Source organism: Phalaenopsis equestris, unplaced genomic scaffold (assembly GCF_001263595.1).
Source record: "Phalaenopsis equestris unplaced genomic scaffold, ASM126359v1 Scaffold000998, whole genome shotgun sequence".
Lineage (NCBI taxonomy): Eukaryota > Viridiplantae > Streptophyta > Magnoliopsida > Asparagales > Orchidaceae > Phalaenopsis > Phalaenopsis equestris.
The window spans coordinates 112,753-132,008 of NW_018165437.1; positions in this window are offsets into that span (position 1 = coordinate 112,753).

Below are 19,256 nucleotides of genomic sequence, written 5' to 3' on the forward strand. Positions count from 1 at the left end.
AAGATATAGTAAGGGTATAATGTACCTTAGCTTCAAATCAACACCCAGGGTCAATCCTAAGGCCAAGTAACCCTATAAGAACTCTTCTTGAGCTCTCCCATAATGATCTTACCTTCTAAATATTAGAGGTTAGGACCAATATGTGGAATCTGAAGTTGAGCAAAGAGAAGAGTTTTGAATTTCTAATGGTGAGGATACCTTTTCTAGTTTTCTAAGACTAGTCAATAGGAAAGTCCTATGGCTAGACCTAGGCTACTAAAGAAGTTTCTATACCTCAACCAAAAATGAGGTCAACAATAGATTCAATAGACTTCTAAACTGTGGGTATAAACATAAAAGCAAACCAACACACTAACTTGACTTCACTATCTCAACATAAAAATAAACACACTAACATGATAAAAGAAAGATACAGGGTAGGAGTTTCCTAAGTTTCAAATTTAAGACCTAAGTTAGCAAGATTTTTAACTTTACAAAAGACATAGAATTAAGTGAAGTTATAAAATAACTAAATCACAAAAATCACAACAGTTACTACCCTAAAATTTTAAAACAAACTACTAACTAACACAAACATTACAATACAATTAAAAATAAAAGTCTCACACATCCCAATATCTATACAAGTAAACATACATACATGTCTCAAGTCCAAAACATGAAAACACATCACATCACAATTCTCACTTAAACATAAAAGTACAAACCACATCACATAGTTTAAACGTTCAAAACAACACAAAGATGCAAATGTAGCAAGCCTGGACTACATAATTTATATCATATTACAATTATAAAATAAATCTCTCAGTTATACTCTTCATCCTCTGAATCACCGCTATCCCAAACTTTTGCAGGCTTTTAATCAGGGTATCTAGGATATGGAGGAAATTGTACTCCTTGGTTACCCCTAATGAGGCTCTCCAAAGATGAGTGAAATTTTTCTTCATATTCACTTTTTCTCCTATTATACCTATCAGTATGCTCTGTAAAATGCTTTAAATTTTGTACCCTATTGGCAGTAAAATTAATATTATCTATCATCCTTTGCAATTATTGAAATTGGGTCTCAGTAGACTCACCTCTAGATGTACAAGCACATGAGGTAGATGGTCTAGATGAAGAAGCATCAGAGGTAGAAGCAGCAGACATCTCCATTCCATAACTCCTAGAATATGCTCCTCTCTAGCCAAAAATAGAATTCTCAGAATAAGTCTTCACATTCACCTTAGTGATGGGCTTTAGAGGTAACAACACTTCCTCCCAGCTATCATATTTAACTCCATCCTGCTCACACAAAGAAAAGATCAAGGAAGCAAATCCTACATCCACAGTAGTAATGGCAGTGGCAAAACTGATGAAAGTATGACAAATCAAAGCTCTTATGTTGATGAGCTTTCCTTCTTGGATACAATAATTTAACGTCGCTCTCTCTCTGTTCACTTCACTGAGATGATTTCTTGGTAGAAGACGAGAAAAAATAAAATAGTGTCAGGCCTTTGAAGGTGCACATAAATTTAAAGTTGGGAAGTTGACTCTCCTCTCATTAGTGATCTTCCAAAATTCTCTCCCAATAGTCAAGTAAGAAATAATCTCATCAAACTCCGCTTTAGTCGAACTATAATTTGTATAAAAACATAACGTATCAGGTGGCAGATGAAAAAATAAGTTGATTACCTCCGGTGAAAAAGGTACTAACTTTCCTCGAATCATGACTCTATTGTCTTTAGCCTCAGACAGGTTTGCATAGAACTCCCTAACAAAAAGAAATAATCGCCACAGTAGAGAAACAACAGAATCGTTCCCACTGTCGGTAAATGATCAAATCCTCTACATCTCCACTTGTAATCCTAAAACACCGTTCCTGAATCAGTTTTTGTGATTGTAATGCATCACTGTACCGATCCTGAGCCTTCAAACTCACAAATTTACTCAAATCAAAAGCGCTCGTTCCTGTTCTCCTCTTCTTTCTTTGTGTCATTCTATAAATTTTATAAATTCTAAAAATAACTTCAAAAATCAAGTCTAAATTACTAAACTAAACTTCTAAAGTATAATCAACACCTCTCATCCAATTTCCATAAATCTTTCTCTCATTTTTCACCATGAAAAGTGAATTTTCGAATTTCTACAAATGTGATCAAAATACATGGAGAAAATCTAAAATTTTTGCATAGAAGTAAAGCTCTTACCTCAAGGAACTTGGATCTAGCAAGGAACTTGAGTAAAGCTCTTACCTCAAGGAACTTGGATCTAGCAAATTGCACTTGATTCCACCAAGAAATCTTCACTTTACATGTGTCATAGCCTTCCAAAATCACGATTTTGAGAGGTTGAATGTGACAGGAGGCATGAAAATGGTGATTTTCGGGCCAAAGTTTCACTTTTAACTATTTGCGAACCAATTTTTTTGTGAACCGGTGCTTAAGCGCAGGTAAGTAGCGCTTATGCGCCTGCCTCTCGGATTGGCTCACGCTTAAGTACGAGATGTGACGCTTAGGCGCTAGTGCACCATTTTCAAAATTTTCAAATTGAAGTAAAATGCACTATTTTCCTAAGTAAACCACCCCTAAATGATCTCATAGCACTTAAATGTCTATTTTCAACTTCCTATGACTCCCCTCTCTCTCAAAACTCTCTATAATAATTATTTCAATTCAAGGCTAAAAATAACACAAATTTTCACACAAAAAAATTATATTAATTCACAAACAAGTAAAAATACTTTTAAACACCTAATTCTCACTCCAAATAGACTTGGATGAGAAAATTTTCCTAAATACAAATACACAATAATCATTACACATATAGAAGTCATAAATACTAAAAATAAGACTTAAACACTAAACCACTTGAAAACAACTTCTAACACACATATTCTAACACTAAAATTAATTCCATTCTTCATTCGAAGGAACAAATTCCTGTCTTTCATTAGTCTCTCCAGAAATATAGAGTTGATAAAACAGACGATGGTGATGAGCTCTGATACTATCTTCTTCAATCCACTTCTGCTTTATGAACATCACCTTATCCGTTTACTCTATATAACATGTGTGGATAAATTGAATCTTCAATTTCCATCCAATGTGCTCTAGATGTGCATGCATCTCAAGTACTTTGGTCTCCAAAAAAGCCATATTATTTTCCATTTTGTTGATCTTCTCTGATATCCCTTCAATACTAACGGCTAAGAAATCGTTATACATCTCTTGTGCACTTTGATTAATGAACCTTTTCCTCATGGTTTCTTCCTTTTTCTTCAAATCCTTCTCCCATGAAGAAACTTTCTATAAGTCTCACTTTCTCTTTGACATTTAGGGCTAGAAATGATCTGGGGTGAAATTTCTTCATAACCCTTATATTTATACCTTATTCATAACCCTTATATTTATAGGCCTAAATCCTTCCAATAACTTCTAGACACGTTTAGAAACTGCCTTGGCACGTATTTAAAAACTAATTGGCGGTTTCTAGAATATTAATTTTGTACATGTGCTTAAAATGCCGCGCTTAAGCACCGAATCTAACACTTAAGAGCAAGTGCACATTTTTGCACTGATCAACTTAACATCCAAATTCTTATTCTAACATGTTTTGGTCACAAAATAAAGTCTTAAAATCTTTACTAACACATAATAGTTTCAAAAATACTACCCCAATTTTCTTATCACACACAAAATAATAATCAAAATAAAAACACACTGATAACTTGGTTGCCTCCCACAAAGCACTTGGTTTTACGTCGACAGCCCGACATTACCAGTGCCTATTATGGTTGACCTAACATCATTCCATCATTAAGTTTATATCGGTCCCCTATAAAATAATGTTTCAGTCTATGTCCATTAACTTTAAATATTTTTTCAGACTTAGGATCTTTAATATCGATAGCTCCATAAGGATAAACTTTTATCACAATAAATGCGACCATCCACCTGGGCTTAAGTTTGCCTGGAAATAATCTTAACCTTGCATTATATAGTAAAACATGTTGCCCTGGCTGAAAATTTTTAATAAGAATCCTTTGATCATGCCACATCTTCATCTTTTCTTTATAAATCTTGACACTCTCATAAGATTTAGTTCTTATCTCTTCAAGCTTATTTAATTACAATAAACTTTTCTCACCAGCATCTTTCAAATTATAATTGAACTTTTTAATTGCCCAATATGCTTTATGCTCAAGTTCAACTGGTTCAACTCAAGTTGCCCAATATGCTTTATGCTCAAGTTCAACTGGTAAGTGACAAGTTTTATGGGGACATTCCCTATATGGGGACATTCCTATAGGATTTCTGTATGCAGTCCTATAAGCCCACAAAGCATAGTCATGTTTGACTGACCAATCTATTTTTGTTGTATTTAAAGATTTTTCCATAATTCTTTTAATTTCCCGATTGGATAATTCAGCCAAATCACTTGTGTGAGGATGATAAACGGTAGCAATTCTATAATTTATTTGATATTTTTTTAATAACTTCTTCATTATGAAATGTCTGAAATGACTTCCCCTATCAGTAATGATAACTCTAGGCATCCAAATCTACAAAATATGTTCATTTTCAAAAATTTTGCAACATTGTGAGCATCACATCGAGGTAAAGCAACAACTTCTATCCATTTGGATACATATTCCACTGTTAACAACATATATAAATTTCCGAAAGATTATAAATGGTCCCATGAAATCTAATCCCGAAAAATCAAATATTTCAACTTCTAGCATAAAATTGAGGGGCATCTCATTTCTTCTAGAAATATTGCCTACTTGTTGACATCTATCACAAGTTTTGATATAAACATTAACATCTCTAAAAATTGTAGATCAATAGAATCCAGATTGTAAAATTTTGTATGTTGTTTTATCAACACCAAAATGTCCCACAAATTCAGAATTATGACATTTTTTGATAATTTCATAAAATTATTCTAATGGTGCACATCTTCAAATAATTTGATCCTTTCCTTATTTATATAAAAATGGGTCATCCAAAAAATAAGTCGTAGCTTCAGAAATAGCTTTTAGCTTTAGAAATAAATTTCTTCTTTTGTTGGTATGTCATTCCATAGGGTATAATATCGCTAACAATAAAGTTCACAATGTCGGCATACCACAGAACACACCATTCATTAATAGTAAATAATTTTTCATCTGGAAAATGTTCATTAATTTTTTTTTCAAAATAGAGTGGTTTTATAGAGTGGAAATAGAGTGGTTTTTCTAACTCAAGCCTGAACAAATAATCAGCAATTTGATTTTTAGTCCCCTTTCAATCTACTATTTCAAATCAAATTCTTGGAAAAGAAAAATCCATCTTATAAGCCAAGGTTTAGCATCATTCTTTTTCATTAAGTACTTAATAGTAAAATGATCTGTATGCACTACACAATGAGTTCCAATTAAATATGATCTAAAATTATCAAAAGTAGATACTATTGTTAATAACTCTTTTTTAATTGTTGTATAATTGATTTGAGTTTCATTAAGAGTTTTACTAGCACAGTAAATTACTTTGAAAATTTTATCATATATTTGTTCTAAAACATCTCCTATAGCATAATCACTAGCATCACACATTAATTCAAAAGATTTTCCCCAGTTTGCTGAAACTATAATTGATGCAGTGATTAATTTTTCTTTTAATAAATTAAAAGCTTTCAGGCATTCCTTATTAAAATAGAAAATTGCATCTTTCTTCAGTAAATGACATAAGGGCTTAGCAATCTTTGAAAAGTCTTTAATATATCGCCTGTAGAATCCAGCATATCCTAAAAAACAACTAATTTCCCTTACATTTGTTGGATAAGGTAAATTAACGATCACTTAAATTTTATCAGGATCTACTTCCATACCATTTTCTGATGTTTGATGACCTAATACAATTCCTCCTGCTACCATAAATTGATATTTTTCTCAATTAAGGACTAAATTTGTTTCTTCACGGTACTTAAGAAATATAGATAAATGTTCTAAACAAAAGTCAAATGAAGTTTCAAATAATGAAAAATGATCCATGAATACTTCAATCCCTTTTTCAATTAAATCACAAAAAATTGTCATCATACATCTTTGAAATGTAGCAGAGGCATTACATAAACCAAAGGGCATCCTTCTAAAAGAAAAAGTACTATAAGGACTGCTAAAAGTTGTTTTCTCTTGATCCTCAAAAGATATTTGAATTTGGTGATAACCAGTATATCTATCCAGAAAATAAAAGTATTTATACCTAGCTAGTCTATCCAACATTTGATCTAGAAAGGGTAATGGAAAATGATCTTTTCTAGTGGTAAGATTTAATTTTCTATAATCAATACATATTCGTCACCCTATAACTTGTCTAGTAGGTATTAATTCATTATGTTCATTCACAGTTACAGTTACTCCTCCTTTCTTAGGAACACAGTGAATTGGACTAACCCATGTACTATCTGAAATATGGTAGATAATTCCAGCATCTAACCACTTTAAAATTTTTTTCTTAACAACTTCTTTCATAACAGGATTCAGTCTCCTTTAAAGATCAACCTTGGGTTTGCAATTTTCTTCCAGATTAATTCTATGCATACAAATTGATGGACTGATTCCTTTAATATCAGCAATTCTCCATCCAAAGGCTTTCTTAAAATTTTTTAAAATTTTCATCAGCTTTTCTTCTTCTGCCTTTGTTAACTTTGAGGAAATTATAACAGGTAAAGTAGAGGAATCTCCTAAAAAGGCATATTTTAAATGTTCAGGAAGTAACTTCAACTCAAGTTTTGGAGGTTTTTCAATTGATGGACAAAATGATCTATCTTTGTCTATCGTGTCCAAAATTTTAAAACTTTCTCGAACATAGTTTGAATCTTCCTTAAAAGTTCTTCACATTGATCAAATTCCTCTTCTTGCTCGTGCTCCAAATCTTTTTCTTCAGATTTTTCTTCTTGAAATAACATTCACTTAGATAAATTATAACATTCATCCTATAACATTCATCATCTTTAACTTTTGCAGGATATTTCATTGATCTGTAAATATTGAAAGTAACAGTTTGATCATTGATGTGCATTGTTAATTCCCCTTTCTGCACATCTATCATTGCTCCTCCTATGGCTAGGAAAGGTCTCCCCAAAATGATAGGTATCTCTTTATCTTCCTCCATATCTAGCACAATGAAATCAACAGGAAAGATAAATTGATTCACTTTCATTAGGATATCTTCTATAACTCCTTTAGGGTATGTTATCGAATGATCTGCTAGCTGTAAAGTTACAGTAGTAGGGGTTATTACTCCTAATCCCAATCTTTTGAATATTGATAATGGCATAAGGTTAATGCTTACACCTAAATCACTTAAAGCTTTCCCATAAAATCTGTCTCCTATTTCACATGGAATTGTAAAGCTATCAGGACCTTTAAGCTTTTCAGGAGGCTTTTTCTGAATTATAGCACTACACTTCTCACTAAGTGCAACAGTCTCATTATCTTCATACTTCCTTTTCCTACTGAGAATATCCTTCATCAAATTTACATAGCTTAGCATTTGTTCTAAGGCTTCAACAAATGGAATATTAATTGTAAGCTTCTTAAATATTTCCAGAAATTTTGAAAATTGCTTATCTAACTTCTGCTGACAAATTCTTTGACGAAATGGAGGTGGTTGTTTTTCCAAATCAATTTTTTAGTGGAGAAATAGGTCTTTCAGAATCTTTTGGAGTGTTCTCTTTTGATTCTTCAATTTCTTCTCTCTCAACTTCAATTTATTTTTGAACTCTACCTTCCAACTCTCTTCCGCTTCTAAGTTGAACGAATTTTACTTGCTCTTTATTTTGGTCCTTTAGATTTGATTCAGTTTTACTAGGAAGTGTTCCTTGGGATCTATTACTTAATGAATTTGCTATTTGCCAAAGTTGATTCTCAATATTTTTAATTGTAGCTCCTTGAATTTGTAATTTATTTTCCATTTGTAACACCACTTATTCTATAGAAAACTTCTTTTCCTTAAATTATGTATTACTATTGAAACTTGGAGGATAAGTAGATCTATAATTATTATTCCCTTGATTGTTCCAGTTTTCCAATGGGTTTACTTGGTTGTTCCCCCATTGCTAATTATTACCACCCGAATTGTTGTTCAAGTAAAAGTTGGGATGGTTTTTCCAACATGGGTTATAATAATTTGAATATGGGTTATTCTGCTCGTTACTTATGACATTCAAAGTTTCTAATGTTGCTAGAGAATCTACCATTTGGCCTAATGAATTCTCTTCAATTATGGAAATTGGTTAAGAAAAATTCATTCCAAATTGGTCTAACTTCCTTGAAATTACAGCAACTTGATTTGCTAACATATTAAATGCATCAATTTCATGAATATTGGCTACTTTCTTAGGATTCATTCTCTCAGAAGGCCATTGAAAATTATTGGTAGCCATTTCTTCAATTAAAGCATAGGTGTCATGAAATGGTTTTGACATCAATGAACCACCAGCAGCAGCATCAATAATTGATCTAAGAGATCCAACTAATCCATTATAAAAAGTTTGAATTATTAACCAATCTGATATAGCAAGGTGTGGACACTTTCTTAAGAGTTTTTTAAATCTTTCCCATGCTTTGTAAATAGATTTCCCTTCAAACTAATTAAAAGATGTAATATCATTTCTAACCTTTGTAGTTTTCAATGGAGAAAAATATTTAGCAAGAAATTTTTGTGCTAAATCACCCCAAGTTCTGATAAATCCAGGTGCTGACAAATTTAACATCTTAGCTTTATCCCACACTGAGAAAGGAAATAACCTAAGTCTTATGATATCATCTGATACATTATCGTATTTAAATGTAGCGCACAATTAAATGTAGCGAATGTAGCGCACAATTCTAGAAAATTGGTAAGCTGTAAATTTGGATCTTCAGTTGGAGATCCCCCAAACTGATTATTTGATATCATTAGGATAATAGTAGGTTTAAGCTCAAATAAATTATCCACTACAGTAGGTTGTTGAATACTACAACGAAGTTCATCTATAACAGGGTTCACATAATCTCTTAAAGGTCTAAACTCTTGATGAATTTCAACATTTTGATCATTTTGGTGTGCCATTTCTGTAATATTTTTGGATTTTTCAGGATTTTTAATTTTCAGCATTTTGATCATAGGGCACTAGTCCTTCAGAACATGAACTACACATACACTAAAAATAAATTAAAATAAAACTAAACACACACAAAATAAAATACAATAACTTAAAGTTTAAATAAGACTTTCTAAAAATAAAAATATGCTTATAAATCAATAGATTCTTTACAATTTTCACTTCACTTTCCTGGCAACGACAGCAAAAACTTGATCCCGAAACTGCTTATATGCAATAATAGAACAATAATTCTGATTATAATTTTCACTTATGTTTTCTTTATTTTACAACAAAACCAAAAACTTGATCATGAAGAAAAATAAGAATTTAACTTTTAATTTATATTGGGATACTGTGCAAATATATGTATCGTTATCAAGTAATATAGGAATTTTTTATTAAGACCTGAATACCGAACCCATAGGGAAGATATGCAATATGCACTTAAGGAAAAATTTTTATTTTTTGAAAGATAATTATTTAAACTAAAGACATTCTCATAGTAAAGAAAATTTAAATATTTTTGGTAATTTTAATATTTTGACAAAAACAATACAAACTTAAAAAAGATAACTTGAGTTTTTGTAGAAGAAAAGCACTAAATATGAAAATATATTTCTCCTTATCATGAATCAGTAATAAGTACGGGAATTCTATTGTGGATGTATGCATATTTTGTTGTGCCAAATAGGAGTAATAATATTCTTTACCCTTACTAGAGATGCTATAAAGAACATTGGCTAATTTAAAGTTTGAATGGTTCTGAAGACCGGATAGGCAGGGAATACAGCTCTCACTCTAAAGTTCTCTCAATTCCCTCCACCTGGGGACTAACATTCTTGTATCAGGACCTAAAACAATAAACCAAGTTGGGGGCTTTAACCTATCACTTTAAAGTCCTCTAACTCTACACCCTTCAATGAACATTTTCTTATTTACTTGCACTCAATCATATGAACTACATTATCATTCATACAACCTCATGTGGTTCTTTCCAATTGTTGACTGAGACAATACCATCCCGGTTCTTACATATTCTCACAAAAATTTTAACTTCTGGATTGGCCAAATCAAGAAGTAAATGAAGTACATGGATTTAAATCATCACAACTTCTTCCAACATTAAAGATCAATACTCTCCAAAACTTCCATCCAACAATTAATTACTTATCATTTTAAGAAGAAAGATAAAAAAAACTACTCAGAATCCATGAAGAAAACAAAACCACACTTTAATTTAAAAGTAGAAATTATTGTCAAACCAACAACAAGTTTCAATTAAAACCAAAAGTAGTCTAAAAAAACAAAAACTTATCTCAAGTCCTTCACCAAATTCTTGAAGTTCCTTTGAATCTCTTCTCTTTTACAACACTCTCAATATAAAACTAAAATAAATATAAAACTAAAATATAAAACTAAAATAAAAAGGATAAATACGTGGTGCCTGAAAATCTCTCCAACTAACTCCCTAATTTTTGAACTTTCAAAACTTTTCCAGTACTTTCAGGAGCTCTTTCAAAGTCTCAATCTTGTTTCTTTTATAATTCTCCGAAAGGTGCCTTGGTACCTCTTCAAAATGTGTCTTGATTTGATGTATTTCCCCAAGAGATGCATCGTTTCACAATAAATTTTGTCCATGGTGGTTGTAAGCACCTATTAAGCAACCACCTATTAAGCCAATAGATGCCTCAAAAACCCCTTCAAAATTTACAAAAACCAAATTTACTCGTCCAATAACGGCCACTGGCGCTTAAGTGCAGGGCCCCTGGTGCTTAGGTGTGGCCTTCTCTGTTTACTTGGCGCTTAAGCACCGGATCTGGTTTTTAGGCACCAAAACACTTTTGCACATTTTTCACCTATTTGCTCCAAATTTGATCCTTTTTCACTCCTTTAAGCATTTTTCACCTTTTTATCTGTACTTGAAAGAAAAACACAAAAATACCTTCCATTAAAATGCAATATCCCAAAATAGGTATAAAAATATTTCTAAAAATACTATATATTTTAGGCGTATCACGACCCCGGATGACGAATTGGACTATGCGAGCGCATCTGAAACATCAATTCTACATAAGGAGGATACCTATGTTGAAATGATTTCACGCATTGCAAATAAAATGCACATACCAATCCACTTTGTCCTTTATTTCTAATTCACACGTCCTACTTTAGAGGCTCCATATTGGTTATATTCAATGCTTAAATTCACTAAAATTTGACCATGAAACCCATAAGTGATCCCGATTTTATATGATAGTACGATGGATGCAGGTATATTCTTTATTTTTCCTTACTTTTATTTCTTACTTTGCAACGACGCCAAAAATATAACTTTGAAGCAAAAAGAATGCAATTATTATATATAAATATGTGATACTATGAAAGTATACATATCGTTATCAAGTAATATAAGACTTTTTTATTAAGCCCCAAATATTGAACCAACAGGGAGAATATCTATCTTTAAATAAGTTAGAAAAAATTAAATAATAAATTCTACTTTGCAAAATATTCTTACTCAAACAATAGGTGCCATAAATGGAATGGAAGTTCAATTCTTTTTGGTAATTTTTTCAAATTGAAAATAAAATAAACAACTTACTAAATATAACTAGATATTTGTAAGATAAAAAAATAAAAATAAAATATCTTTTCACTTATCATTAATCAGTAACAAGTAGAGAAAATCCGTTGTGGAAGTATTCAAATTATGTTGTGTCAAATAGGAGCAATAGTATTCTTCACCCTTACTAGAGATGCTATAACGAACTTTGGCTAATTTAAAGTTTGAATGGTCTTGAAGACGGGTTAGGTAGGGAAGATATTAGATCTCACTTTAGAGTTCCCTCTTCTCCCTCCACCTGAGGGCTAACATCTTATAAAAAACCTAAAACTATAAACCAATTTGGAGGCTTTAGCCTGTCACACTAAAGTCCTCTAACTCTACACCCTTCAAAGTTTATTTTCCTATTTATTTGCGCTCAACTATATGAATTACATTCTCATACATAAAATCGCGTGTGATTCTTACCATTAATTGACCGAGACAATACCATAATGGATCTTATATGTTCTCATAACAAATATTAGCATCTTAATTGGCCAAATCAAGAAGTAAATGAAGTATAAGGTTAAAAATCATCACAACTTATTCCAAAATTAAAGATTAGTACTTCACATAACTTCCATCCAACACTTAATCACTTATCGTTTTAAGGAAAAAGATAAAGAAAACTATTCAAAATTCATGGAGAAAACACAACCAAACTTAAGTTTAAAAGTAGAAATCATGCAAACAAATAAGAAGTATAAATTAAAATCAAATGTAGTCACAAAGATAAAAACTTATCTCAAATTCTCTTTATCAAACTCTTGAAGTTCCTTTGAATCTCTTCTCTTCCTTTCTCGTACAATACTCTCGACTCACACAATACAACTCCTCTCCTCTTCTCTCTAAAAAATATCTTAATTAATCTATGAGAGAGGCATCGATGGTGTCACTATGGGGAGTGTGTAGGAGTCTCTCTAGGGCACGGGGGGGGGGGGCATTCTTCAATTTAATTCAAGTCCTCTTTTATAATTTTTCAAAAGGTGCTTTGGTGTATCTTCAAATGTGTCCACATTCAATGAATCTTCCAAGAGTTGCCTCCTTCCAAAAGCCAATTAAATGTATTTTTGTGTCCTTTAACCAAATTCCACAATTTGATGAAGAGTTGTTTTTGTCCAAATTCATTGAATCATCATGTAACTACCTATGGCGCTTAAGCTCAAGGTATGTGGTACTTAGGCGCAGCCTTCTCGGTTTTCTTGGCGCTTAAGCGCCAGTTTTGGGTGCTTAAGTGCCATAGTTCTTCTGCTAACCTTCTTTATTTTTACTCCAAATTTGATCCTTTTTTACTCCTTTCACCATTTTTCATCCATTTGATTGCATCTGAAAGAATAGATAAGTTCCATTAAAGCATACATAAATGCTATATATTTTAGATGTACCAAAATCCTTCCATTAAAGCGTAATATCCTAAAAAATACCTTCCATTAAAGCGTAATATCCTAAAAAATAAAGCGTAATATCCTATCCATTAAAGCGTAATATCCTAAAAAATAGGTATAAAAAAGTGTACATAAATGCTATATATTTTAGATGTATCAAAATCCTCCAAACTTAAAATGTTAAATGTCCTCAAGTGACACTCCAATCTCTTAAAACCAAAATAAGAAAAATATGTAAATGAGTTTCTTTAGGATATTCTGAAATTTTGATCTAGAAATATAGTAGTCCAAGTTAGAAAAAACTTTAGTATATGAGAACAACTTAGAGTTTAGAAATCTTTAATGTAAAGAAGTTTTAAAATATGAGTTCCTATTTAGTTCAGAAATATTTGTAAATCCTCCAAATATAGAGTTTAGGCATTCTATCTTGTCCACTTAAATTTTTTTTTATTAAGAATAATTATACTTGTTGTATTATATCCTTAAGCTTAAGAGTTTCCCAAGTCTTATATTTTCAAAAGATCAGATGTGGAACAAATTTTTGATTAGGCACTAATCCTCAAGCTTCTCCTCCGTATTTCAACTTTCTTTTTCTTTTCTTTGTCTTTTTCTTTTTCTTTATCTTTTTCTCTTTTTTTTTCTTTTTCTATTTCAGGTTAGGATTACTATATCTGGATTAACCTTTAATGATTTTGAATTCCACTCCTTTCCTAAAACAAAGTTTTGATATATGTCCTTTACTTAAAAAATATAATAATAGTTTTGAAAATTATTTTTAATAAAAGAAATTTAAGTATTGAAAAAAAAAGTCTAACCCTTCTATATTTTTCAAAAAAGATAATTTCTCCTACTAAAGATAGAGACACAATATTTATCATTTTTAGACAAAAAAAAATTGTAACTTTAAGTTTTTCTTCATTACTATAGGTTTCAACTAAATTCTCTTACTCATTTCTATATTCAAAATTTTACTTCTTTAATATAACTTCATATACATAATCATTTTTTTCAAATCAAAATCAAATTTATTTGTAGCACATTTGAGAAAAAATAAAATTCGAGTTTTAGAAATTGTTTTTCGTCCCCCCAAACTTAAATTTTAAATAAGTTAAAACATTTTAGCATCATATTTACATATAGGCAGGAATGAAAACTAAAAGTAACATGCTTACAGGATTTTTTACACCCTAAATATACAAGTACAAAAATTAAAAATAGGAGTAAAAATTAATTGAACAAATTTTAACTTAGCTTAACATACTGAGATTCATTAGACTTCTATGCAGCGAAGGATAACATAAAAGCAAACAAACACACTAACAGAAATTCACAACTGCAACATAAAAAAATACCTGATTGTAATTTGAAAATTATAAACATGAAGTTCTTAAGTGATTCTTAAGTGAAAGTTAGTAATAGTAGTCTAAACCTTCATAATATTCAGGATTAAGTTCAACACAAACTAACAAAATATACTAGACAACATAGTTAACACAATTACTGCCACAAAAACAAAACATAACCACTCACAGTAACAAAAATACATCACATCATCATCTAACAAAACAAAATACAAAAAATAGTAGATGTCTAAACAAGTACAACACAAATCAAAGTACCAGTTCAATACAATTGTACCACATAAAAAGTTCACAATTAAAAACTAAATTATTTAGATTAGTCTTCCTCCTCCTCCTCATCATCACTATCATCTCGATTCCAAAAATCAGTAGGTTCATATGAAGTATATTATGGATATGAAGGAAAAACTACACTTTGGTCACCCCTGATAAGGTTTTCCAAAGATGAGTAAAATTTTTCTTCATAGTCACTGTGTCTCCTAATATAACCATCCATATGATCTACAAAATTCACAAAATTTAGTACCTTATTCACAGTATAATTGATGTTACGTAACATCCTTTGCATTAGATGAGCTTGCAAATCAGAACTAGAAGCCTAACCTTGAGTTGAGGATGCACGTAAGGTAGAAGCATGAGAAGTAGAAGCACCTAAACTTCTAAAAAATTCTCTTCTCCAGCCAAATATCAAAGGTTGTGAATAAGATTGCACATTAACACTCGTGATAGGCTTTAGAGGATATAGTATCTCCTCCCAACTATCGAATCTAACACTAGCTTACTCACAAAAGGAAAAGATTAAGGATGTGAATCCCAAACCTGTAGTAGTGGCAACTGTAACAAAGCTGATGATAGTCTAATAAAACAAGGATCCAATATCAATCGACTCGAACTGCTTAATGCAATAGTTCAATGTAGCTCTATCTCTGTTAATTTCACTGAGGTTGTTGGTTGGGAGCAGACAAGCTGAAATAATGTGGTGTCGCGCCTTGGATGTGGCATCTAGCTTTGATACAGGGAAATTGATTGTTCTTTCATTTATTATCTTCCAAAGTCTTCTTCCCACAATCAATGACGATATGATCTCATCCAACTCCTCCTCAGTTGAATTATAATTCAAGTAAACACATAATACACTAGGGGGAGGCTGGTAAAATAGATTTATTACCTTAGGGGAGAAAGGCACTGATTTTCCTTAGACCATGACCTGGTCTTCTTCAGCTTCAGGGAGGTTTGTGTAGAATTCAAGAACAACAGAAATTACACCACTAGTAAAAAAATAGCAAAATCGTTCCCACTATAGGCGAACTATTAAATCATCCACTGCTCCACCCAGAGTTTTGAGACATCCTTTAGGAATCAATTTTCTCGATTGCAGTGCTTCAGTATACTTGTCTTGCGCTTTGGAGCTAACGAACTTACTTGAATCAAAGTGGGACTTACTTTTACTTCTCTTCATTCTTGGGGTCTTTTCTAAAAATCACATAACATTCACAATAAATCCTAAATTCAAGACTAAATCACTAAAATCAACTTCTAAAAGCTCAAACAATCATTTTTATGTATTTTTCATAGGTTTTTCTCAAATTTTCACCATGATTAGTGATTTTGGGTCAAATCCCTAATGTGCTCAAAATACATGGTGAAAATAAATATTTTTTACATAGAAGTGAAGCTCTTACCTCAAGAAGATCAAATCTAGCAAATTTGGCTTGATTCCTGATGCGGGAAGATTTAGTGTGTTAATTTTGTAAATATTTTTTAATATTACAAAATACACACAGTAGATACAATAACAAATATGCAAATTAATCCCAACAAAAATAATTTCAGTAAAAATAGTTTTAACTTTTAAAAATTTTTAAACTGCCAAATCTCTTGTAAAAATAACACAAGTATATGTATCGTTCAAGTCATAAAGGGCTCTAATCAAGTCCTAGATATTGATCCCACCAAGAAGTTGGAATTTCCTATAAGTAAATTCTTAATATTATAATGTATACTACAATTTTTAAAACTACAAAAAGTAAAGTGCAAAATTTGAATATTAAATACTTGAGTGAATGCTAAATAAAATGCAGTTAAAAGATAAAATTAACTAAACTAAAGTCTAAGCTTTCAAAAGTAAACATACGAAAAATAAACAAAGTTTTTGTGTCGGAAAGTTCAAATTTAAAAAAGCATCCTTCGTTTGTGTCAAATATGAGCAATCCTATTCTTTACCCTCTTCCAAGTGCATAAAGAATATTGATTAATCCAGAGTTTGGTCAATCCCTAATTCCGTGGTTAGGTTGGGAGGATACCGACTGCCATTCTAGAGTTCCCACTACTCCCTCACCTCAGGGCTAACAATCTCACATCAATTTATAATCAACTATATACCAAATTGGGGATTTTAATCTGTCACCTTAAAATCTCTAATTCTACATCCAACAAAGTATATTTCCCTATTTATTTGCACCCAACTCCATGGATGACATACTCTCCCATGAAATCAAATGTGATTCTACCCATGTCGTAGAAATCATTGCCCTTTTAGAACATATATTTCTCAACACATTCTAACATTTCAATTGACCAGATCAAAAAGTAAATGACGATCAGAGTTCAAATTATCATAAATTATTGACATTTAAAACCATATAAAACAAAATCAATTCTTCATAAAACCATATCTCAAAGTAGGGAGAAGGATAAAGAAGACTACTTAGAATTCATGAGAAGGAAACAATCAAACATGGATTTCATATATAAAAATAGGTTTATAAAATAAAAGAAATAGAAGACACAACTTATCTCACAATCCTTCTCAAGCAAATCCCTAGAAGTTCTCTTCAAGCCTTTCTCTCTTTACAAGCACTCTCAATTCTCTCTTAGCAAGTGTAATGAAGAAGAAATCTCTCACATTCCCTCTCCTCTTATAATCCTTGAAGAAAATCTTCAAGCCCTTAACTTGCTTTATCTCTCTCTCTTTCTCAGGCCACTTCCAAATACCTCTCTTTTCGTCCTGCTTTACACGCCACACTCTCCCTCTTTAGCCTTAGACTTCCCTCTCTTTTATTAAAGGCTACCTCCCTCAAAAAAGAATTTAAAATTCCCTCCAAAATTCTATCCAAAAGTCAACCCTTTTGAATTCAAAAGACATGTCCATTGATCTAAGAGACATATCCATTCAAAAAAGAACCTTCCAAAGTGTCTAGATACATTGAATCACTCCAAGGGGTGTTTATAATAAGTGTCCCTTTTGAAATTCATGAAAAATTTATCTTAAACTGCCTTAAGCAGTAAAAAGTCATCTCTAGCGCTTCTTGCGTCAAATCTGGTGCATCTTGTGCCAGCTCTCTGTCAAATGTTGCATCTGACGCCAATATGGCGCATCTTGCACCAGCTTGCTGAAGACTGTGTTGTTCTGGGTTTTGGTGCATATGGCACCAATCTGGCGCATCTTGCACCAATTCTCTATAAGTTGGTGCATCTTGCGCTAGAATCCCAAAATTCGCTGTTTTGGTCTCCAAATTTCATCCTTTTTGCCACTTTTACTCAAAATACCTAAAATTGATATACCTGCAACAAAAACATGAAAATACCCTTCTTTAAAGTGTAATATTTCCAAAAATAAGCATAAAATATATACTTAAAACTACATATTATTTTGGTGTATCAAAACCCCCCAAACTTAAATGTTACTTGTTCTCAAGTGACATTTTATCTTCATAAAAGCACTAACCCTTTTACTACATAAAAATATGACTTATGATAGAGATCAACTTATAACTTCTATAATTTACTTTAATAAATAAAATAGTAAAATTTAAGAAAAATCTTTAGTAACTTAGATTCAAACTCTAAGTCTAAGAGTATTTAGTAATTAAATTTAAAATTTCTGAATCAATATTCATTTCAAGAAGATTTGCAATTTGTTATATCAAGGGTACTTAGAATATTCATATGAAAAAGAACTTCATGAAAACTTTACTAATAATTCTACTAATAATTCTACTAATACTTAAATACAAGTTTAGAAAATCTAATAAAGCCTTTTCCTTAATTTGATTCAAGGTGAAACCAATTTTTTTAGGCATCTCCTCAAGCTTCTCCACACTCATTTTTCTTTTCTTTTCTTCTCTTTTTTCTTCTTTCTTTTTTTTTTCTTTTAGGATCTTTTTAATCCTTTCTTTTCTTTTTCTTTTAGGAACTTTTCAATCATTTCTTTTATTTTTCTTTTTCATGTAAGGATTATTATATCTGGATAGCCTTTAATAATTTTGAACTTCCCTATCCTCTTCTTAAAGTCAAAACCCTTATCTTTCCTTACTTTATAAATTCATATTAGTTTATTAATACACCTAAAATATATAGTGTTTTTAGACACATTTTTATACCTATTTTTGAGATATTGCACTTTAATGGAAGGTATTTTCGAGTTTTTCTTGCAGATACAAGTAAAAATGGAAAAAAAATGCTTAAATGAGTGAAAAAGGATCAAATTTGGAGCAAAAAGGTGAAAAATTGTGCAAAAGAGTTTTGGCGCTTAAGCGCCAGATTCGGTGCTTAAGCGCTGGTTAAACAGAGAAGTCCGCACCTAAGCGCCAAGACCCCGCGCTTAAGCGCCAGTGGCAGTTACTGGACGAGAAAAATTGGTTTTCACAAATTTTGAAGAGGTTTTTGAGGCACCCATTGGCTTAATAGGAGGTTGTAACCACCATGGATGAAAATTATCATGAAAGGATGCCTCTCTTGGGCAAATACATCGAATCAAGACACATTTTGAAGAGATCCCAAGGCACC